At 39.5% G+C, this 25,235-nt stretch overlaps 1 protein-coding gene across 2 annotated transcripts in view; it reads right to left on the reverse strand.

Moving 5' to 3' along the window:
- Positions 1 to 25,235, reverse strand: part of PPP1R13B (protein phosphatase 1 regulatory subunit 13B) — a 90,949-nt gene that overhangs the window by 60,647 nt on the left and 5,067 nt on the right. The gene's annotated exons all lie outside the window — the stretch shown is intronic.

Consider the following 25,235-nt stretch of genomic DNA (forward strand, 5'->3'; position numbering starts at 1 on the left):
AACTACAGTTAGAAAAACATGCAAAGATTTATACTATGTGCTGTAACAAGTATAGCATGTGATGATAAGATGCCTTAGGGACTTCCCTGGTGGTTCAGTGCATAAGACTCCGTGCTTCAAATGCAGGGGGCCCAGGTTCGTTCCTTGGTCGGGGAACTAGATCCCTCATGCAAGCCACAACAAAGAAGTCCACATGCCGCAACAAAGATGCGGTATGCTGCAACTAAGACCTGGCACAGCCAAAATAAATAAATAAATAAAAAATATTTTTTAAAAAGATGGCTTATATGCCCTTCCTCAAACTCATGCCCTCTGCTCAGACAGGTCACGCTAACAGACCCTGCCCATCCTTCTCCATCATCTGCAAACATCCACCTCCTCTTGGAAGTGTTTCCCGATGCCACTGTCTACCCATCCTGACCCAATGTGAGTCAGGCCTCTTCGTTTGCTCTCCTATAAAAGACTGTTGTTATCTCTGGCACAACATTCTTACACTAAATTATCAATGGTTTTCATGATTACCTCCTCTACTGGAACAGTGCTTGTGACTCACAGAAGTGAGCTGTGACCCATGATCTGCTCTTGAAATCACCTAAGTGTGTCTCAAGCTGTACATATGTATTTTTTTAAGTTGTTAAAAAACCCAGAATGGCCATAAGGCCACTGAGGGCAGGACTTGTGTTCTCTAACTCAGCGCCTGAGTAAAGTAAAAGTGGTGATCAGTAACTGAAAGATGGAGGCAGCTTAGCAGGCAGCTAACTGCATAACTGTATCAAATCACTTAGGAGGTCACCTTATCCTCACTCAAAAACATTTGAGCTGCATAAAGAAAATCACTAGGTATCAACCACTAATGTAAGTAATCTACACAACAGAGCCTTTAAAACATTTGCTCACCTTACCAACCTATCTAAAACAGCACTCCTCTATCTCACTCTAGCCTCTCACCCTGCTTTATTTTTTTCTCCTTTGCTTTCATCACCACCTGATCCATGTTGATTATTTATTTATACGTTTATCCTCTGTCTCCTCCCACTAGAACATAATAAGCTCCCTGAGAGCAGGGATTTTACTTAGTTCACTGCTTATCACTAGTGCCAGGAGTACAGCCTGGTACATAGTAGGAACTCAATAAACTCCAAGCATATAAAAAATTTCTTTTTAAAATAGGTTGTCACAAAGGGTAGGTGTCTGCGTTTTTATCATCAAGGTCTCCATAGGAAAAAAGATCAATATTTTACCCCACTAATCATTGAGCTACTCCACATCAGAGAGAAGAAGGAAAAAAATTTTTTTAAATGTTAGTGTAAAAGTCAGAAGCCTGTACACATGTACGTGATAGCTGGCAGATTTTACTCAAACCTAGATATCACCAACTGCCCTTGTTAAAGTCTTCCCTCTTTCCACAAGGTGGCGCTGCAGGGTGCCAGGGGGTGAGTCCCACCCCCACTCCTGCAAACTTTGGGGAAAAGAATTAACTCCAAAGAAAATAAACGAATAGTTTAGTACGATCATATTAAGTTCAGTTTCCATAATTGGAATTCGTATTATTTTGGCAAAGAACTAGAACTAGCCTTTGAAGAAAGATCAATGAAAAAATTCTCCTAAATAAATGAGAAATAAATATTTAACACTCTTGAGAGGACAGATACATTTAAATATTTGAGTAGTATCTACTCATAATAAGAGACTAATACAGTTAAATGACCATTAAATCAGATCCTCAGTAACCACATCAATTATGTTTAGTCTGTCACTTTTTATTTGCTTTAATAACTTAATATTTTAAAAATATGTATTCCATCATATAAAAATTTCCTCTCACCAGCTTGAATTGGTGAAATCTGGTCATACACTATTCCTGGGAATACAAAATATACATCTTAGCTTCCCTTCACCTTACTTACTTAATCCCTCCAGTATCTAAAAGCATACGCATTTTGAGGGAACCTGTCTAAAACCCTGTAGAAATGCAAAACTCATGAAGCTTCCTGTAATGCCTAGATATGCTATTACACCCATCACGTGTGGAGGTGATGCAGCTGACCAGATTCAATCTAGTCACTAACACTTAATGAATCCTCTCAAAGGAAAAGGGCAGCATCCACTCTGACACCGCTGTTCATTCATGCTGGGAATCACTGCCCAGAATGACGGTTGCTTTACTGAAATTGTCCATGTGAACATTATGGAAGCAGAACAAACACTGATTTTCAAGCCACAGGTTGTGACCTACTAATGTGCTGTAAAATCAGTTAGTGCCCTCAGGGCCAGTTTTGTTTTTTAATGGAGCAGAACAATACAAAACAGTATTCTAACACAACACTGCAAATCAACTATACTCCAATATAAAATAAAAATTAAAAAAACAGGGCTTCCGGGCTTCCTAGGTGGTGCAGTGGTTGAGAATCTGCCTGCCAATGCAGGGGATATGGGTTCGATCCCTGCTCCAGGAAGATCCCACATGCCATGGAGCAACTAAGCCCGTGTGCCACAACTATTGAGCCTGAGCTTTAGAGCCCATGAGCCACAACTATTGAGCCCATGTGCTGCAACTACTGAAGCTCACGTGCCTAGAGCCCCTGCTCCGCAACAAGAGAAGCCACGGCAATGAGGAGCCTGCGCACCACAATGAAGAGTAGCCCCCACTCACTGCAACTAAAGAAAGCCCGTGCACAGCAAAAAAGACCCAACACAGCCAATAAATTTAATTAATTAATTTAAAAAAGAAACAAACACAAACCAAAAAAACAAAACACAATAAACAGTATTAAGAGAATAAAAAGACCAGCCTGGGAGAAAATATTTACAAAACACATATCTGATAAAGAATTTGTGTCCTAAATATATACAGAACTCTTAAAAACTCAATAATAACAAAGAAGCCAATCAAAAAAATGCACAAAAGATCCAGACACCTCATCAAAGAAGGTATACAGATGGCAACAAATTAGCATGTGAAGAGATGCTCAGAGGTCATTAGGGAACTGCAAATTAAAATAGTGAGAAACCACTACACCTAACAGAATGTCCAAAATCCAGCACACTGACAATACCAAATGCTGACGAAGACACAGAGCAACAGGAACCTGCTGGTGGGAATGTGAAATGGTACAGCCACTTTGGAAGACAGTCTGGCACTTTCTTATTAAACCAAACATACTCTTACCATGGGATCCTGCAATTAAGATTCTTGGTATTTACCCAAACGAGCTGAAAACATATCTACACAAAAAACTACACATGAATGTTTATAGTAGGTTTTTATTCATAACTGCCAAAACTTGGAAGTCACCAAGATACCCTTCAGTAGATGAATGGATAAACTGTGGTGCATGCAGACAATGGAATATCACGCAGTGATAAAAAGAAATGAGCTATCAAGTCACAAAAGACATGGAGCAAACCTAAATGCACACAGCTAAGTGAAAGAAACCAGTCTGAAAGGCTACGTACTGTATGATTCCAACTGTACGACATTCTGGAAAAGAAAAAACTGTGAAGACAATAAAAAGATCAGTGCTTGTCAGGAGTGGAGGGTGGAAGGAAAGATGAGTATGTGAAGCACAAAGAATTATTTAGGGCAGTGAAACTCCTCTGTATGATACTCTACTGGTAGACAAATGACACTGCACATTTGTCAAAACCCACAGAACTGTACAACAAAAAGAGTAAACCCTCATGTAAACTTTGGACTTTAGTTAATCATCATGTATGAACATCAGTCCATTAATTATAGCAAATGTACCCACTAAAGCAAGATGTTACTAACAGGGAAAACTGTTGGGGCTCAATTTTTCTGTAAACCTAAAACTGCTCAAAAAAACAGAGTCTATTAATTTCAAATTTAAAAAAAACACACTACACTACACATGGTAAATGTTAAGTGCTATCTCCTGAAATTCTGACTACATATATCCATATAGAGAGATATATAAGTGTGTGTAAGACTAGCTCGCCCTGTAAAAGGTGCTTCTTAGTGTGGGTCATGGTCCAAGAAGCTTCGGACATACTGTTCTCAGGGCCTCATGAAACCCACCAGGATGAAATGAAAAATCACTACACTGGGGGAAAGCACTACCATCAACATTTATCACGGCTTATTACTAGCTACTGTGATATGCACTTCACAGATTGTCAATTCTCACACTAACTTTGTGAGACAAATACCACCCTTCATTTTAAAGATTAGGGAAAGGAGGCTTGGAGAGGTTAAATAACTTGTCCAAGGTCACCAAGCTAATAAATGCCAGAGCATGATTTAACCCTGGTCTGACTGACTCAAAGCTATGGTCTGAACCACTACTCTAAACCATTTCAAAATAAAAACAGCAAAATTTTAATAAATACCTTCGTACTTACAATACTCTCCATTATTAAACAGCTTTTCAATTAACCAAGGTTTATGTAGTGTCCACAGCTGAAACCATCTGAAGTGCAAAGTTAATCATACAAGGGGGCCAGAACAAAGCACCATGCACTTCTTCTAATTATGCACCTGTGAAGACGACCTCAATAACAGATGTTCTAATTAAATTTCCTTGACCTTACAAAATGTTAAATTAGGTGTACCAACGATTCTCAGAATAAGGCTTCCTCTTTTATATATTTCTTTGTAAAATTCAAGAAAATATATTTCTATATGTATTTTTTAAAACATTGATCTACTCCTATTCACCCAAGAGAATTAAAAACATGTCTACACAAAAACTTGAACAAAAAAGTTTATAGCAGCCTTACTCATAACAGCCAAAAAGTGGAAACAGCTCAAACTGACGAACGGATAAACAAATGTATATCTGTCTATACAATGGAATATTGCTTGATCATAAAAAAGAAATGATGTGAACGCTACAAACACAGATCAACGTTAGAAACACTGCCACGTGAAAGAAGCCAGATACAAAAGGTCACCTGTTGTATGATTCCATTTACATGAGATGTCCAGAACTGGTGAATCCATAGACAGGAGGTACATTAGTGGATGCCAGGGGACGAGGGGGAGGAGGAATAGGAAGTGACTGCTAATGGGTACAGGGTGATGACAGTGTTCTAGAATTAGATAGTGGTGACAGCTACACAGACCTGTGAGTATATCAAAACCACTGAACTGTATACGTCAAAGGTATGAATGTTATCGGATGTGAATTATATATCAATAAAGCTGTATTTAAAAAATATCTAGCTATACCAATTATTCAACCTATACAATCGGTAAAATATTTTTCCCAATGGAAACAACTTTAAATAAATATAATATCACTTCCTTGCATATATTTTTCTCTTCTCTAGTAATACATTTATAGTTGTACAAATCCTGTTTTTTCATGTCTGCTAACACCAAAAGTTGATACTAACCCTTTTGCCAGCAGAAAACAAAGCTCAAAACAAGGATAATTAGTAATGTCTGTCAAGGACACTTTAATATAATCATGTGTATAGACACCAGAGCAAAATCATCTGTACAAAATAAGAATACAGTTTATGAAGAAGTAAGTCCAATAGCCCTCCTATCTCTCTACAAATGACTCTGTCCATTTTGCCTTTCAGGTTTGAGTCAGCTCTTAAAAACCATGATGCTATTTTGAATTTCCTTATAATGGGCTGAGTTACCATTCTCAAAATGTTTCTCATCTTTAGAAAACTAAGCAAACTCAAATGTAGAAAACAATAGTCCCAGTGCCTAGAGATTATCTATGCCATTTACAAAGGAAAAATACTTCAATACAGGTCCCTTAGGCCTCATGGAATCTAAATTCAGGCACTAATGCCATGAACCATGATAAGATGTCCTAATGAAACAAGACAGACCACTGCTGTTATAGCAGAGTGACATGGTGGATAAAGTTTCACCTAATTAGGTGAGTTTCACGGAAGAAAAAGTTTGGTGTTAGCACTGTTCAATAACAACTGTAACCAGAATCTAGAAATCACTATGAAAAGGAAAACAAAACCCACTATTTAAAAAAAAAGAAAGAAAACGGACTTTCCTGGTTAAGAATCCACCTGCCAATGCAGGGGACATGGGTTCGAGCCCTCATCTGGGAAGATCATCCCACATGCCTCAGAGCACCTAAGCCCATGCACCACAACTACTGAGCCTGCGCTCTAGAGCCTGCGAGCCACAAATGCTGAGCCCATGTGCCACAACTACTGAAGCCCACGCACCTAGAGCCTGTGCTCTGCAACAAGAGAAGCCACTGCAATGAGAAGCCCGAGCACCACAATGATGAGTAGCTCCTAGTCACTGCAGTTAGAGAAAGCCCACGCACAGCAATGAAGACCCAATGCAACCAACAAATAAAATTTTTAAAAATTAAAAAAATAAGACTTGCCTGTTTCATCAACTTTAAAAAGTGAAACCTCAAAGTTTTAAAATAAGTTTTCATAATAAATACCAAGTTCATATATTTTATGCTTAGGAAAACTGACTGTTGGAAATAGAACATATACGGAGCTACAATTTTTTTTTTCAAATTCTTCTGGTAGACGTATCTTAGGTGCTTAAAATCAAAATGAAGTTTATAACAAGCTACTTAACTTCAAAGGACTTTTACAATATATTAATAATAAAACCAGCTATTATTTCAGTGCTTACTATGTTCACAGACAGGCCCTTTGTTTACCTACATTATATCACTGAACTCTCCCAAAAGGTCTACGGAGCTAGGTGCTAGGATGATCGTGTCACTGCAGACAGACTGAAGGGCTCCAAGTCACGTGACTAAGAAGTGCCAAAGTGTCTGACCCCAAAGCTTAAGTTTCTACTTGAATAGCTCAGGAACAAAGCAGTGAACACCTTAAAACAAACAAACAAACAAACAAACACACACAACTATTCAAGTTCTTTATCCCTATGAAACTGTTAGAAACAATCTCTATTCAAAAGTTATCAGATAGAAACATAAAATAAACTATATTTTTTATAATGAGATAACACTTCAAATATATAATGTATGTGTTCCTTTGAAAAGCAAAACATTATAAGTATGAATACAAAAGAGTAAATTAATAGAGATTCATTATAAAATCCAAAGATGAATGTACTCCATAGCCTAGACTGACTCTGGGCAAAAAATTCCTACCAACAAAGACTAAAGAGAAAATCGACGCCTTCCCGCTCTGTTTTCACCTCTTTCTTGACCTGACCTGGGTCCTGAGATTTGGATCTGCTCAGATACCAGAAGAACCTTTATAAAAACCTGTGTACAGTTTGCAAAATTTCAAAGCCATTCCTTTTGAAAAGAGAATTAGGTATTCCATCATTCATTACACTAGGCTGCATATAAGTTTTGAATTTTTTTTAAATTTTTTTGATGTGGACCACTTTTAAAGTCTTTATTGAATTTGTTACAATATTGCTTCTGTTTTTATGGTTTGGTTTTTTGGCCTCGAGGCATGTGGGATCCCAGCTCCCCAACCAGGGATCAAACCCACACCCCTCACACTGTAAGGCAAAGTCTTAACCACTGGACTCATTCTAACAAGGCCACCATCACGCTGATACCAAAATCTTATGAAGATGTCACAAAAAAAATCACAGGCCAATATCACTGATGAATATAGATGCAAAAATCCTCAACAAAATACTAGCAAACAGAATCCAACAACACATTAAAATGATCATATGCCAGTTATCCCAGAGATGCAAGGATTCTTCAATATACACATATCAATCAATGTGGTACACAATATTAACAAACTGAAGAATAAAAACCATATGATCATCTTAATAGATGCAGAAAAAGCTTTTGACAAAATTCAACACCATTTATGATAAAAACTCTCCAGAAAGTAGGCATAGAGGGAATCTACCTCAGCATAATAAAGGCCATATATAACAAACCCACAGCAAATATCATTCTCAATGGTGAAAAACTGGAAGCATTCCCTCTAAGATCAGGAACAAGACAAAGATGTTCACTCTCCCCATTACTATTCAACACAGTTTTGGAAGTCCTTGCCACAGCAATCAGAGAAGAAAAGAAATAAAAGGAATCCAAATTGGAAAAGAAGAAGTAAAACTGACACTGTTTGCAAATGACATGACACTATACACAGAAAACCCTAAAGATGCCACCAGAAAACTACTAGAGCTAATCAATGAATTTGGCAAAGTTGCAGGATACAAAATTAACACACAGAAACCTCTTGCATTCCTATACACTAATAACAAAAGATCAGAAAGAGAATTTAAGGAAATAATCCCATTCACCATTGCAACAAAAAGAATAAAATACCTAAGAATAAACCTACCTAAGGAGGTAAAAGACCTGTACTAAGAAATCTATAAGACACTGACGAAAGAAATCAAAGACGATATAAACAGATGGAGAGACATACTATATTCTTGGACTGGAAGAATCAATATTATGAAAATGACTATACTATCCAAAGCAATCTACAGATTCAATGCAATCCTTTTCAAATTATCAGTGGCATTTTTTACAGAACTAGAACAAAAAACCCTAAAATTTGTATGGAGACACAAAAGACCCTGAATAGCCAAAGCAATCTTGAGAGCTGGAGGAATCAGACTCCCTGACTTCAGACTATACTACAAAGCTACAGTAAATCAAGAGAATATGGTGCAGACACAAAAACAGAAATATAGATCAATGGAACAAGATAGAAAGCCCAGAGATAAACCCACGCACCTATGGTCAACTAATCTATGACAAAGGAGGCAAGAATATGTGGAGAAAAGGCAGCCTCCTCAATAAGTAGTGCTGAGAAAACTGGACAGCTACATGTAAAAGAACGAAATTAGAAAAATCCCTAAAACCATACGCAAAAATAAACTCCAAATGGATTAAAGACCTAAATGCAAGGCCAGACACTATAAAACTCCTAGAGGAAAACACAGGAAGAACACTCTTTAACGTAAATCACAGCAAGATCTTTTTTGTGACCTATCTTCTAAAGTAACACAAATAAAACCAAAAATAAACAAGTGGGACCTAATGAAACTTAAAAGCTTTTGCACAGCAAAGGAAATTATAAACAAGACAAAAAGAAAACCCTCAGAATGGGAGAAAATATTTGCAAACGAATCAACAGACAAAGGATTAATCTCCAAAATATATAAGCAACTCATGCAGCTCAATATCAAAAAAACAAACAACCCAATCAAAAAATGGGCAGAAGACTTAAATAGGCATTGCTACGAAGATGACATATAGATGGCCACGAGGCGCAAGAAAAGCTGCTCAACATCACTAAGTATTAGAGAAATGCAAATCAAAACTACAATAAGGTATCATTTCACACTGGATAGAATGGGCATCATCAGAAAATCTACAAACAATAAATGCTGGAGAGGGCATGGAGAAAAGGGAACCCTCTTGCACTGTTGGTGGGAATGTAAACTGATACAGCCACTATGGAGAATAGTACGGAGGTTCCTTGCAAAACTAAAGATGGAATTACCACCTGACCCAGCAATCCCACTAGTCGGCATATACACAAAGAACACTGTAATTCAAAAAGACACATGCACTCCAATGTTCACTGCAGCACTATTTACAATAGCCAGGACATGGAAGCAACCTAAACATCCATCAAGAGATGAATGGATAAAGATGTGGTACATATATACAACGGAATATTACTTACATACAATGGAATATTACTTAGCCATAAAAAGGAACGAAATTGGGACATTTGTAGAGACATGGATGGACCTAGAGACTGTCACACAGAGCAAAGTAAGTCAGAAAGAGAAAAATATTGTATATTAATGCATATATGTGGAATATAGAAAAATGGTACAGATCAACTGGTTTGCAAGGCAGAAAGAGAGACACAGATGTAGAGAACAAACATATGGACACCAAGAGGGGAAAGCGAGGGCGGGGGGAGGGGGAATTGGGACTGCCATCTATACATTACTAATAAGAAAAAAAATATCAAATTGTACACTTTAATATATGCAGTTTATTGTATGTCAATTATATCTCAATAAAATTCTTTAAAAAATATTTTTTTGATGTGGACCATTTTTAAAGTCTTTATTGAATTTGTTACAATATTGCCTCTGGTTTTACGGTTTGGTTTTTTGGCCATGAGGCATGTGGGATCTCAGCTCCCCAACCAGGGATCGAACCCACACTCCCAGCATTGGAAGCTGAAGTCTTAACCACTGGATTGCCAGGGAAGCCCCAAATTTTCTTATTATTAGACATTCAAATTTTTACCTTTCCAAACAACAAGCTCTATTATGGAGATCTGACTGTATTTCTGAGTATTAATACTGTCAGTAAGTTATATGTTTTCAGAAAGAGAAAAGAATGAACATTTTCTCAGCCCCTACCAGGCAATCATACACCAATTGATTTAGTCCTCATCGTACTCTCAGAGACCCCAACTGGGATGGCTTTCAGACGACAATTCTCTCCCCTCTTCTCTGGGACTCACACTTGGCAAGTTGTCGGGGTCAAGCTTATTTTACATGCCCACCCCTCTTGCCATTGCGGACTCAAACTAAGGAAGCCACTTGACGAAAAATGTTCTTCATTCCACAAGTACGCACTGAGTGCCTACTGTGTGCCAGGCACTGGAGATTCAGCACTGATAAAGCAGACAGAGTTCCTGCCCTTGTGGAATTTTCATCACAGTTTGAGGAAAGAGACAAAATAAGTAGGTAGAACATATATCATATAGTGGGTGGTGATGTATACTATGGAGAAAAGCAAAGCAGGCAAAGAAGGTTGGGAACAGGGCAATTTTAATTTTAAGGAAGGTGGTTGGAAAGGGCCTCCCGGGAGGACGTGAGAGAGTGGGGCTACAGACAGTTTGACAGGAGAGCATTCAGGCAGACGGAACAAGTGCAAAGGCCCTGAGACAGAAGGAATGCCTGGTACAATTCAGAATCAATAAGGAGTCAGCTTGGCTGGAGCAGAGAAATCAAGGGGAGAAGAGTAGGAGATGAGAGGTAAACTCCTAATTTGGCTTCTGCTCAGAGGGAGGTTGGAAGTCCTTGGAGGCTTTTCCACTAAGAAGGGGCATGTTTTACCATCATGATTTACAGACTCAGGCTGGCTGCTTTGTTGAGAACAGACTGAGGGAGAAGAGGCATAGAAACAGGAAGACCCCTTAGAAGGCAAACCCAGGAATCGAGCAGAGAGAGAGAATCCTGGAGGTAGTGCGGAATAGAAGCTGGCTAGATGGTGAAGGTAGCTCTGACGGATCTGCTGATGGAGAGGATGTGGACTCTCAGAGAAAGAGGCTGTGCCACAGAGAAGGGCCCGCCACCCCTGCTGCCAAGGTCCCCAGAGTCATCCCAGTGCCTGCTCCATGTTAAGATTCAGTTGTTCAGCTCTCCCGCCAGCATCCTTCCAATAAACCCCCTCTTTTCTAAGATTTTTTTTTTTTTTTTTTAATTTTTTGGCTGCACCACAAGGTATGTGGGATCTTAGTTCCCTGACCAGGGATCAAACCTGTGCCCCTGCATTGGAATTGCAGAGTCTTAACCAATGGAGTGCCAGGGAAGTCCCTTTTCTAAGATTTTAGAAAGTACTTGCAACAAAAATCAACTCAGCTACTAAAGTTATTTTCGTTTTACAAATGAGAAACCTGAGGCATAAAAAGGTTCAGCACTCATCCAAGGCACAGCAGCCCCTGGGTAGCTGAGTTCAGATGTGAACACAAGTCTGCCTGGCTCCCAAGCCTGCACACTGTCTCTCAGGCCTTGACTAGTCCCCTACCTGCAAACATGCACAGAGCACGTAAAATCAAATCAAAACAAAAACAAAAGTGGGAGGGAAGTAGGGAGAAAAGGTCAGCAAGAAAACCTGCTTCAGGGCCAGCACTTCATGAGGCTTCAGCAGCAGGATCATCCTGTTACGGAGACCTAAACCCCTTTCCCTCCACCCCACAGGGTCAAGGGCCTCAGCAACTCTGTTCAGCAAACACAGGGAAGTCCCAGCTCTGTACCACGTTGAAAGCTCCAACTGTTTGGGCTCGGGCTGACAGATCATCTTTCCTTTGGTCTTATCTCCCTACACTGTCACAAAACAGTTTTCTTCCCCCTCTGGCCACGAAAATAGTTAACATATTATTGTTGGCGCAGCACTCAGAGTGATCTCACAAGGATCCATATTTTAACACAAAAATAAAATATTGTATTCCCGAAGGTAACATTCATACCCGTCCTATGAACAGCATACATTTTAAGCTGCAAATCTGAGAGGACAGTACACAGGTGCCTCAATTTTTTTTTTCTTCCAATAGTCACTAACGTTGTTTGGGGAAAAAGATAAAAAATATTGTTAATTTGAGTTATTTTAAAGTGACCACTTGCTTCTTAATCCATTCGTCAAAGCGTTCAATGCAATTAAAAGGGATATGCTGAGAGTTTCACATTTACGCTGTCATAACGATCACTCATCAGATCTTAGAGCCAGAAAGAAGCCTTGTCTGACCCTTTCCCCATTTTACAGGTGAGGAAGCAGAAGCCCAGAGAAGGAAATAATTTGTCAAGGTTAATACATTTTCTTAGCAACAAAAGCAAGACTGAAATCAGGTCTCTTGAGTCTCAGCCCAGCAGGCTGCCTCCCTCTCAGCAGTTTATTTAGTTATACTGTTTACTTAATATTGAATGAGAAGGTCTGTGAAATGTCCAGCAAGAAGCCTGACATACAATATTCTCTCAAATCTAACTTCCTCCTTTTCTTATTTATTGAAATACCTGGCAACAACTCTGGACACTGCAAAAGTTAGAAAAACTCCAGAACTTTAAAAATTATAGAAATGAACTGACATTAAATTACAAAAGAGAAGCATGAAACAAAAGTGACACAGGAATACATTATCAAGTGCAAGTTATAAAAGGTAGCTGATCATAAAACAAACCTATAATAAATTTTGAAAATGACTCCATGACTATCAATGGGATCCTGAAAAATGTAAGCTAAGTAACACTATTTGTTAAAAATAAGTAAGTCCAAGGCATTCAATTGGGATATAACTGAGGTGCCCATCGAGTTAAGAACCAAACATGGCCACTTTGAGTGGAAAAAAAGAGCTAACAAAACAGACTGCCAGGACAAAAGGCAAACAGCAAGACGTTCTCTTGCACAGTACGGGCACCCAGGGTAAATCACACCTATGGAAAACTATATTGTTTCATCTGCAACGAAACACTCCCAAGAGAAGAATACTACAAAGCAACAAATATTTCAAATATTTTAAAAATCAGGACTAAAGAGAAAACAAAAACTACAGAATACATCTTTGTTTTTCTTTTTCCCCATGAAGATTTCATTCCAACTATCTACTTCACCGGCAGATGAAAAGCCTTATAAGATGACTCATCAATCCTACCTCAAAAAAATTCTTTTCTAGCTTTCATCCAGCAGAAACAAGGAAAACAAGCACTCAAGACATGCAAGTGAAAGAAGCAGGAGCACCATCCCCAGTTTACAGATGAAGAAGCACTGTCAAGAGAGGCTTGATACACTGCTCAAGGTCCAAATATAAACCCAGGGATGATTTCAAACCCCACGAGGCCCATGAGGGTCCCAGGTCTCTTTTAGGACAGATATCACAGCTTGGCAGGCCATCTCTCTCCCTCCCTTCAGGATGAGGCAGACACTATTCCTATCCTCAGAAGAGAATGGGGAGAGGGGATGGGCTTGGCACACCTGACCCAGCTGTGGGTCTTTCTCTTTCAGCCAAGGCCAGCAAAAGCTCATGGACCGGGACTTCCCTGGGTGGCGCAGTGGTTGGGAATCTGCCTGCCTGTGCAGGGGACACAGGTTCGATCCCTGCTGCAGGAAGATCCCATACGCCATGGAGCAGCTAAGCCCGTGAGCCACAACTATTGAGCCTGTGTGTCCAACTACTGAAGCCCACGCGCCTAGAGCCCATGCTCTGCAACAAGAGAAACCACCACAATGAGGAGCCTGCACACCACAATGAAGAACAGTCCCCATTCACCACAACTAGAGAAAGCCCGTGCGCAGCAACTAAGACCCAATGCAGCCAATAAATTAATTGATTAAAAAAAAAAAAGCTCATGGACCACAAGGACCCTAGTCCCCGGATCTGAGGCCCATGGGACAACCAAGGACCGCACAGGACAACCAAGATCCTACATCCAAGGAATCAACTGACCTTGGAAATTCAAACCACAGAACCTAACTTCAACCTTCAAGGGTTCTGCCGTCCAGCACCCATCTTCCTCCTCAGCTGCTGTGTCCAGCAATAAAAGTAACAGCAACCATTTACTGACTGACACTGTGTTAGACCTAATGCTGAGCACTCCTCATGCATGATGCTGTTCAATCCTGCCAGAAATCCTGGAAAGAAGGTTCTGTTTTTCGTTTAGGCTTTCTTTTTAACTCTATTATCCTTATTTTTTAGGTGGCAAATTAACATACACAATTTTTTTTTAGCATCTAACAACAGATGTAATAAATAACAGACAGTCCTCCTAATGACACTTTTAAACAGCTGGTATATTTCCTTTTAGACCTTTCTCTCCACCACAAAACTCTTTTCTTCTTTTTTACAGTGAGACCACATTAAGTAGAAAATGGATTTTTCAGCCAACAATACATTTGGGGCATTTTCCCACAAGAATTCACACAGTTCTACTCCTTTTTTTTAGGCCATATATTACTTCTCCCTATGGCCACACCATTATTTATCAAGAGAGGGGCACTGCTATTTTCAGATGAGAGAGAGCTCCAACAGGTATGTGACTTAAGATCACACAGTAGGGCTTCCCTGGTGACGCAGTGGTTAAGAATCTGCCAGCCAATGCAGGGGACACGGGTTTTAGCCCTGGTCCGGGAAGATCCCACGTGCCTTGGAGCAACTAAGCTTGTGCACCGTACCTAGTGAGCCTGCACTCTAGAGCCCATGAGCCACAACTACTGAGCCCACATGCCGCAAGTACTGAAGCCTGAACACCTCGAGATGGTGCTTCGCAATGAGAAGCCTGCACACTGTAACGAAGAGTAGCCCCTGCTGTCCACAACTAGAGAAAGCCTGAGCATAGCAATGAAAATCCAACACAACCAATAAATACATAAATTTATATACATCAAAAAAATCACATAGTAAGTGGGGGCCAGGCTGGACCCAGGCCTACCTAATTCCAAAGTCTATGTTCTCAAACACTTGGTCCCACAAGGTACCTGTACTGAATGTTTCTGTCAACTAGACTACAAACCCCCTGAAGATACTGAATTAGTGTCTTTAAGTATCCAATGTCCAGCATTACGTTGGCATATAATAAAAGTTAATAAATATTTGTTGTATAAGTATCTGCTGAAAGTCACTTTTTCTGCACCACATTTATCTTCCCTCCTGTGCCATTCGTATCTTTCACAGTGCCCTGGCATATCATGGAGGCACAAACATATCTGCTGGAAGTATAGATCTAATACCCAGAATAGAACTGCCTCCCATTCTCAGCCTGGGTCACTTGGCCTCTCTCCATCTCAGAATTCACATGCAACGCAAGCTCAAAGCCCACCTGCTTCTCCCGGAGCTTCCCTAATAAAGGGCTTTCACATGGAGACCCCCTCTATTCACCTCTAATACAACATCATAAGAAGGCAGCACTGGAAAGGATCTTAGTAGTAACTCATTCTGGACCCCTCCTTGCCTTGTAGTAATACAGATTGTAATTCATGGTTTTATGACAAACTAACAAGGCTTCAACCCATAAGAAACTGAAAATTTCAAAACCAAAGTGTCAGGCACTGTAAGCAGATTTTACTAGGTATTACTTGGGCAGGGGGATGGCAAGACATGAAGGCAGTGAAATTTTGCAAAAATCTAAATGTCTATTTGAGCCTCCAAAAAACTACTAACCCTAAGTTTACAGTCTTGTCCTGCCTGACTCCATAGTGGTGCAGAATTTTGACCTTAGTAACCTCTAGCAGCAGACTTCTCTAAATATTAGCCAATACACTACCAACTGCTAGAAATGGGTTCTTCTATTGTATCATTAGCCTTAAAGCTTCAGATTAAGAGACTTTAATAACAGTTTTACATAACAAAAAAAACTGGTAAAACACAAAAGATAATTTTCCATTAAATTTAGTCATGGAACTTAGCTACTTTGACTAGACTACCAAAAGCACAAGCAGCTGTTATTGCTACTATAAAAATATCCCATTTTCCCTCCCAGTTACCCCATATAAGCCTTAGTATCTGTTATCAGGAACTCTCCAAAAGGACTCCTACCAGAAACCAATTGGACCATGAGATATTCTCTGTTAACAATGGTATCTGAGGATCTGTTCAATTCTAGAGGCAAATAACCATGTAAGAAGATTAAAATTAGACTCCTGGGTTTTTTTATGACAAGACACTGCAGTATAATAGACACAAAAAACCAAAACCCCTAGCATAAAGCAAAGTGTTACAATGTATATAACATAAATTGGACACACTTATAGGTCACTCATTCATTCATTTAGGAAAATTTTGCTGAGCCCAACATGGCCCTGGGTCAGGCTTGGGGCACAGAATTTCAACAACACCCCCCCCCCCAACTGAACCTGGGGCCTCGAGACAGAGAGGAAACACCAGGGAACTACAGTGGGAAACTGCAGAGTGGCACGAGACCCCACAGAAGGACTGCCTGACCCAGATGCCAGCGCCAGCAGAGGTTTCCCAAAGGAAGCAACACGCAGGCTGAGACGAAAGGAGCAAGCCTTGAAGGGGAGTGGAGAATGTGATTGGGAGCCAGGCAGTGGGCAGATTATGTTCTTTTTTTTTTTAATTTAAATTTTAATTTATTTTTTAATTGGAATATAGTTGATTTACAATGTTGTGTTAGTTTCTGCTGTAGAACAAAGTGAGTTAGTTATATATAAATATATATCCACTTTTTTTTTAGATTCTATTCCCATATAGATCATTACAGAGTAACTGAACAGAGTTCCCTGTTAATTATCCATTCTACATATAGTAGTGTGTATATGTCAATCCCAATCTCCTAATTTATCCCCCTCATTCCCCCAGTAACCACAAGTTTTCTACATCTGTGACTCAACTTCTGTTTTGTAAATAGGTTCATTTGTACCATTTCTTTAAATTCCACATATTAAGTGATATCATGGTATTTGTCTATGTCTGACTTCACTCAGTATGACCATCTCTAGGTCCATCCACGTTGCTGCAAATGGCATTATTTTGTTCTTTTTTTATGGCTGAGTAATATTCCATTGTATATATGTACTACATCTTCTTTATCCATTCGTCTGTTGATGGACATTCAGGGTGTTTCCATGTCCTGGCTATTGTAAACACTGTTGTAATGAACATTGGGATGCATGTATCCTTTTGAATTATGGTTTTCTCCAGATATATGCCCTGGAGTGGGATTGCTGGATCATATATAGTAGCTCTATTTTTAGTTTTTTAAGGAGTCTCCATGGTGTTCTCCATAGTGGCTGTACCAATTTATATTCCCACCAACAGTGTAGGATGGTACCCTTTTCTCCACACCCTCTCCAGCATCTGTTTGTAGATTTTTTAAAATTAATTAGTTTATTTATTTATTGGCTGTGTTGAGTCTTTGTTGCTGTGTGGGCTTTCTCTAGTTGTGGGGAGTGGGGGTTACTCTTCATTGCAGTGTGCTGGCTTCTCATTGTGGTGGCTTCTCTTGTTGTGGAGCACGGGCTCTAGGCATGCGGGCTTCAGTAGTTGTGGCACACGGGTTCAATAGTTGTGGCTCGCAGGCTCTAGAGTGCAGGCTCGGTAGTTGTGACGCATGGCCTTAGCTGTTCTGCAGCATGTGGGATCTTCCTGGCACGGGGCTCGAACCTGAGTGCCCTGCATTGGCAGGCGGATTCTTAACCACTGCGCCACCAGGGAAGTCCACGTTTATAGATTTTTGATGATGGCCATTCTGACCTGTGTGAGGTGATACCTCATTGCAGTTCTAATTTGCATTTATCTAATAATTAGTGATGTTGAGCATCTTTTCATGTGCCTCTTGGCCATCTATATATTTTCTTTGGAGAAATGTCTATTTAGATCTTCCACCCATTTTTGGATTGGGTTGTTTGCTTTTTTTTGATATTGAGCATGAGATGCTTGTACGTTTTGGAGACTAATCCCTTGTCGATCACTTCATTTACAAATATTTTCTCCCATTTTGTGGGTTTTCTTTTCATTTTGTTGATGGTTTTCTTTGCTGTGCAAAAGCTTCTAAGTTTAATTAGGTCCCATTTGTGTTTTTTTTGTTTTTATTTTCATTACTCTTGGAGGTGGATCAAAAAGCTTTCTGTGATTTATGTCAGAGAATGTTCTACCTATGTTTTCCTCTAAGAGCTTTATAGTATCTGGTCTTACATTTAGGTCTTTAATCCATTCTGAGTTTATTTTTGTGTATGGAGATTATGTTCTAAGTAGAGAGTCTGTTTAACTGTTTCAAAGACCACCAATCAATGACAGATGAAAACAGCCATGATTAAATAATCCCCATTAGGCACTGCTTTCTTCTGTGCCAAAAACTTGACATTTAAATAACCATACCCTAATTTGGTTATGTTTCCAGCCATGCTTCACTCTAGGTGATAAAGGACCTCCTCTTAAATGTCTTCCATGTGCTAAACAGCGATCTTTTTATATTTTGGTTTTACATTTGCTATTCTTTTCTACTCTATTTACAAATAAGGTGAAACTCTCAAAATAATTCAGTGTTAGAATATACTGATGGAAAAAAGAAATGTCTTCCCACACATAGTGAGGCTGATAAAGTATTTCTGAGAGTAGTTTAACTGTAACAGTACTAGTAATTAAATGTTGATAAAATCATCCTTTCAAACTTTTCCTAATTTTAATTATAATCCTAAATCCTTTAATTATTAATTACACTATTTCTGTGGTTGTTAAGCACCTTCAATGCTGAGGCAAACAATAAAATTAGTTACCCAAAGACATCAATTAGAAAGTATCCTCACAAAATTACAATTTAACATGTTTTCACCTGTGAAAACATGTTAAATACCTAACTAAATCAAGCAGTCTTCAGAGCAAAAATGTCTTTCAAATGTACTGACTCAAGATCATTTAACATTTTGGAGATACTAAACATTTGGAGGATAAAAGCACACATCTATGGTGCTTATTATGCACTTGGCACTGTTACAGATTCTTTATATATAACTTGTTTAATCCTTTACAAAACCCAACAAGGTAGGTGCTACTATGATCTCCATTTTACAGATAAGGACACTAAGACACAGAGATTAAGTAACTCACCCAACATCACACAGGTAGGAATTTAAATAGTTGAGATTCAAACCCAGACAGTCCACCCCCAAATCCATGCTCTTTAACTACTGCATTACACCTCAATAGTTTTTTTAATATAAAAGCAAAAATTAGTAAATGAAAACTACTAAAATAAAACATCAGTCATGTACAATCCTTGAGGAATTAATTCTTATGAATGATAGCATTCTCTGAATAGCTGAGAATCTAACCCCTGTGAGCCAAAATCTGAAACTACGCTGTCTGTCCATTTGATACGGCCACTAGGCACACATGGCTATTGAGAACTTGAAATGTGGCTAGTTCAAAGTCAGATGTGCTGTATGTATATAATGTGTCCTGGAATTTGAGAGGCTTAGTATGAAAAAATAAAATACCTCACTAATCATGTTTTAACGTTAACTTCAAAAAAAAAAGAATCATCCACAATGCTTTCATATGTTTTCAATTTAAACAGCACTGTGTATACATTAAGATGGTTGCTCATAATAGATAACCAACAAGGACCTACTGTATAGCACAGGGAACTATACTCAATATCTTGTAATAACCTATAATGGAAGAAAATGTAAAACATAATATATATATATGTATGTATGTATAACTGAATCACTTTGCTGTACACCTGAAACTAACACATTGTAAATCAACTATATTTCAACAAAAATTTAAAAAATATGTAATAAAAAATAAAAACTAAAAAAAAAATTAACTTCACGTTTAAATAATTTTTGGATATAGTGAGTTAAATAAAATATATCATTAAAATTAATTTCACTTGTTTCTTTTCACTTTTTTATGTGGCTATTAGAAAATTTAAAATTGCATATGTGGCTCACATGTTTCTACTGGACAGCTCATACAAAATGTGTGCAGCTGTTGTCTGCGTTATTGATGTTATTCACTCTTTTTTTTGATGGCTCAGTCATCATGAGGACCTTTAACCACCATCCTGTGTGCAGTCTGTGACATGTCACAGTGATATCTTTGGGGCTGACTGAGGTCAGGATGCCCACCCGCAGACCTCAGACCACAACCTCAGGTTTTCTTAAAGCTGTTTCTTTCTATGGTTTCCAGCAGCCTGTCTGCCCACAGCCACAGCCCCTCCCAGCAACCTCGGGTGCAGCATCTAAAGATGTAGAAGCCAGGTAACGCAGAATTACCCAACACGTACGAATCAAGGTTAAGTGAGGGCTAAGGAGGATCTCTTCCAAGTTAGCGTCAATGCATGATTCTCTGACAGCTATTTTGACTGCTGAGAGACCCTTTTCTGCCTCGACTATCCCAATAGACTCTTCTCATTGATTCGAGACACTTAATGCCAACTTTAACTTAAATTGGAGCATTTACAACTCTCCTTAAAATTCTGCAACAGTAGTTTCAGTTTGAGATGAAAAAGTTCTGAAGATGAATGGTGATAATGGCTGCCGAACAATGTGAATGTATTTAATTCCACAGAACTGTACACTTAAAAATGGTTAAAATGGTAAATTTTGTTACGTATATTTTACAATTAAAAAAAAAACTTTCATATCTTTCTCAGGATCAAGTTCAAACTCTTATGCAGGTCATGCATGGCCCTCAGAATCTGAGCTCTACCTACCTTTCCAGCCTCCTTGCTTCATCCGGCTCCAGGCTCCAAGCAATTTCCCTCAACACACCACACCAATTCAGATCTCAATGCCTCACAAATATTAAGGCCTCTACCCCAAATTCCTTCCCCATCACCTCTACCTCTTCTTTCTCATCCTTCTCAACTCCACTCAAACGTCTCCTCCTCAGTGAAAATTCCCGATATCCCACAGTTGAGAAAACTCATCACCGTGCCCTGCCGTCTGTAGCCTGTGCTCGGCCACTCACACAGTCTTTATCTTCCATAATGGCACTTTTTGTTTACGTGACTGTTCCCCACCGTGAGCTCACTAAGAGCAGGGACCCTGCTAGCCTCGGCACAGACCCAGCATGTAAGGTTGTGCCCTAAATGCCTGCTGAGGCCACTCAGTAAACAAGCACTTACTGAATGCCGACCAGAGGCAGGCGTGTCCTAAGCACTGGGGATCCTGCAGTGGGAAAAGAAAATGAAGCCCCACTTTTATGAAGCCTTCACAAACAACTGCCAGGTGGACATAAGCACTATAAAGAGAAATGAAGCGCAGTCAGAGAGGGGCATTTTATACAGGGTGGCCTGGAATGTGCCCACTAGGTAGAGACCAGAAAGAAGGGGGTGAGCTTTTCTGCTCACTGACAGAACACTGAATGAAGTGATCTGAGCTGGTTCTGAGCTGTGGTCTGGATAACAGGATACTGGGAAGAGAAGGTAAACTTTCATTTCTAAGAAACGCAAACCAACCCTCTCTGTCCTATCAACCTGACAGATTTTGCAATTACCACCCAGTTCTCTCAGTAGAAAGAACATAGGCATTCTACCTAGGTGGGGTAAAGTGCACTTACCATCCTTTTCTGGCTAAATCCTCTCTGCCATGAGGCCTTATGGCTGCTGGAGAAAACTTAAGAGGAGCAGATACTACTGAGTGCCTATTTCATACATTAACAGAATGCACTAAGCACTTGACAATCCTCACAACCACCTTTTTAAATATACTGCTGTTAAACCCATTTTAAAGAGGAAAATAAGGCATAAAGAGCTTAAATAATTTGTCCAAGGTCACAGAGCTGGTAAGTGGCAAAGCTAGACTTTGAAACCAGACTGTCTTGGCTCTAGAGTCTGAGCTGTTAACCACTATGCCCCTTGTTTTACATCTGTATTTCTCTCTGTTCTTACTGTTGGGTTTTTCTTTTGTTAATCCTAACATTGTGAAATTTTACTTCATCTTTCTTCACATTTTGACAAAATCTCACCTCATTTCTACTTCTAATACTAAAATCTGTCTATATTTTGATCATTTGAGAGTTTACTATTTACTGATATTATTTTCAAGACTACCATTAGACAGAAATAAAAGCATGCAATACAGCAAAAAGCAAAACACAAACTATCAATACAGAGCACAGATTACGCCACTATAAAAAGTGTGCATGTAAACTCCACAAAGATGGAGGAGGCCCAGGCCAGCCGCTGCCCCACGAAGCTGTGTCTAGTGGGGGCTCAGGGTGGGGCTGATCAGGGAAAATGACAAGTACAAGGGATGACGTACGTGTGTGGCGTGCCACAAGTGCTCAGGCAATAATCTAGAACACCAAACATACAACATTAAAAACCACTTAATATAGTGCAAATGATTTAACTTAATATATTTAATGTACCTTAAGATTTAAGAGTAACATCTTCCTGGATATAGCAGGCATCTTAAGCTCAACACACCCAAAACAAACCTCATTCATTCCCTTACAGCCCTTGAAACCTATTCCTTCTCATGTGTTCTCTGTCTTAGTTACAGGAAAGACAAGCCCGGCTGCTGAAGCAATAAATCTGTTATCCTCAACTCCAGCCACTGTACTTCCTTCCTCTCAACCACACACACTTACACATCAGTACACACACTCACATGTTCGCACACTCTCACACACCCTCTCACTCCATCACATCTATTTTACCTCCTTTTGACTGGATCTTTCCCTTCACCTTCAGGTCAAGTCTGACCTGCACCAACTGGTCTCCTAACTGTTCTTCCTGTTTCTTTTTAATTTCCCTTACTCCATGGTCCAGCCTCCAGCCTCCAGAATTCTCCCTCTACCATACAAATCTGATAACATCACTCCACTTTTTAAAAACATTTGGCGGTTTCTGATCACCCATGGGATCAAAGGCAAACCCCATTAGAGCACACCCACACATCTTCACAATGGGGTCTGACACTACTTTCCACATCATACCTTCTTTCATTCAACAAATAGTCACCGGGACTTCCCTGGTGGTTCAGTGGTTAAGAATCCACCTTCCAATGCAAGGGACTCCGGTTCAATCCCTGGTCAAGGAACTAAGATCCCATATGCTGCGGGGCAACTAAGCCTTCGGGATGCAACTACAGATCCCACGCACTCTGAGCCCGTGCGCCACAACTAGAGAGAAGCCCGGGTACTGCAACTAAGACCCGATGCAGCCAAAAATTAATTAATTTAAAAAAAACAGTCACCAAATATCAACTATGTGGCCAGTCACTGGGATAGGCACTGGTGGTAAATGGTAAATAAAAAGAGATGGCTCCTGCCGCCATTAAAATTATAGTCTAGGACAAGAAAGACATTTACCAGTCACACAAGCAAATGTTTCAGGCTGCACTACAGTACTGCAAAGGTAGACCAGGCAAAATGTTCTGAAATTAGATAGTGGGCAAAGGTTGTACAATCTCGTAAATACACTTAAAACTGCTAAATTGTACACGTTAAGAGGTTACTTTTATGGTATTTGAATTGTATCTTTAAAAAACAAAGATACACCAGGTTGAATGCCTCTACTGGCGTATACGGCCAAGGCAAAGGTGAGAAAGCTTTCCAGAAGAAACGAAACTTATTACACAGAACATTTGCTGAGCACTCACTACACAACAGGCACCTTTCCCTGTAATAACTCACCTGACCCTCCTAATGACCCTAAGGTTACTATTATTATTCTTCTCAGTTTAAAGACAAAGAACTGAGGGATCATGTAATTTTACCACAGTCAGACAGCCAATAAATGGTGATGCCAGAATCCACACTTAAGCCAACCGACACCAGGGCCCATACTCTTACCTGCTACAGTGAAGTCACCTGGGCAATGCCTGCTATTCAGAACTACTTATGATACAATAAGTAAACCACTGTGTTTCATTTCTTCCAAAAGAAATTTCTCTCCACATCCTGCTTTTATAATAACTCATAAGGCCCTGCAAGATTCTAACCCATCCGCTCACCACCATCACCTTCCTGACTTCATCTCCTCCACTCTCCCCCTTCACATACTTTGATCCAGCCACACAGGCCTCCTTCAGTTTCTCCATATGCTGGGCATGCTCCTACCACAGGGCCTTTGCATTTGCTTGAGCTACAATCATTACAATCACAACATATGTTATAAATCATGATTCTGTCAAGACTTCAGTTAACATTTTCTCTAGACACACTAACAGGACTGCTAGCAAGACCCTGTTCTGAACTGTACACTAATATTTTGAATGTCATTTATTAATTTTAATTATAGCTACCTTGGGATTTCCCTGGTGGTCCAGTGGTTAAGATTCTGCGTTTGCACTGCAGGGGGCATGGGTTTGATCCCTGGTTGGGGAACTAAGATCCCACATGCCGTGCAGCCAAACAAAAACAAACAAACTATACCTCGTTTTCCAGTCTTTTATTGTTCTGTATGATGTCACCATGCAAAGATTTTTATTTTACAAAATCCAGTAACAGCAGCTTTTGCTTACCAATTAGTATGAACAACAGTCATACGACTATCTTTGCAGTGAAATAAAAAAAAGCAATCAAGCCAAGAAAGTGTCACAATAGAACCTGATTACCACCATTCCTCTGTTCAGCCCTAGAACCACAGTTTGTGAAATAACTATGGCAACAGCACTTCAAGGCATCAAAATCCTACCGAACTTTTGCTGAGAAGCTATTGCCCATCTGTGCAAACACACAAAAATGCATGTTGACAACCAGTTATATAATTTCAATACAGTAACCTGGTGATATTTTAAGTTTCTATCATGCTAAAAATTCTAAGTAACTCTTAGGCATATATGCTGGCACAGACTTTTCAAAGTAGGATGCTGAGAAAGGAAGGACACATTTAACACATTTACATTTAAAACAGAGTTGTCCCCAAACTCAAGATGGCAAAAACTATCGCCTTTTATCAAAAAGATTCACCATGAGATTCTTTTAAATAGTAAGCTCCATCCGAGCTAAGCATCAGGGGAAAATATTTAGCCCAATTCAATTTACTAGCACCTCTAGCAAAGTGCCTCGACCATAGCAAGTAAGTGACTGGCACAAAGGCTAGGAGCAAAGGCTTTGAGTCAGTTTGTTTTCAAACCTTGTTTTACCACTTA

The sequence above is a fragment of the Hippopotamus amphibius genome, chromosome 4 (genome assembly GCF_030028045.1).
Source record: "Hippopotamus amphibius kiboko isolate mHipAmp2 chromosome 4, mHipAmp2.hap2, whole genome shotgun sequence".
Taxonomy (NCBI): Eukaryota; Metazoa; Chordata; class Mammalia; order Artiodactyla; family Hippopotamidae; genus Hippopotamus; species Hippopotamus amphibius.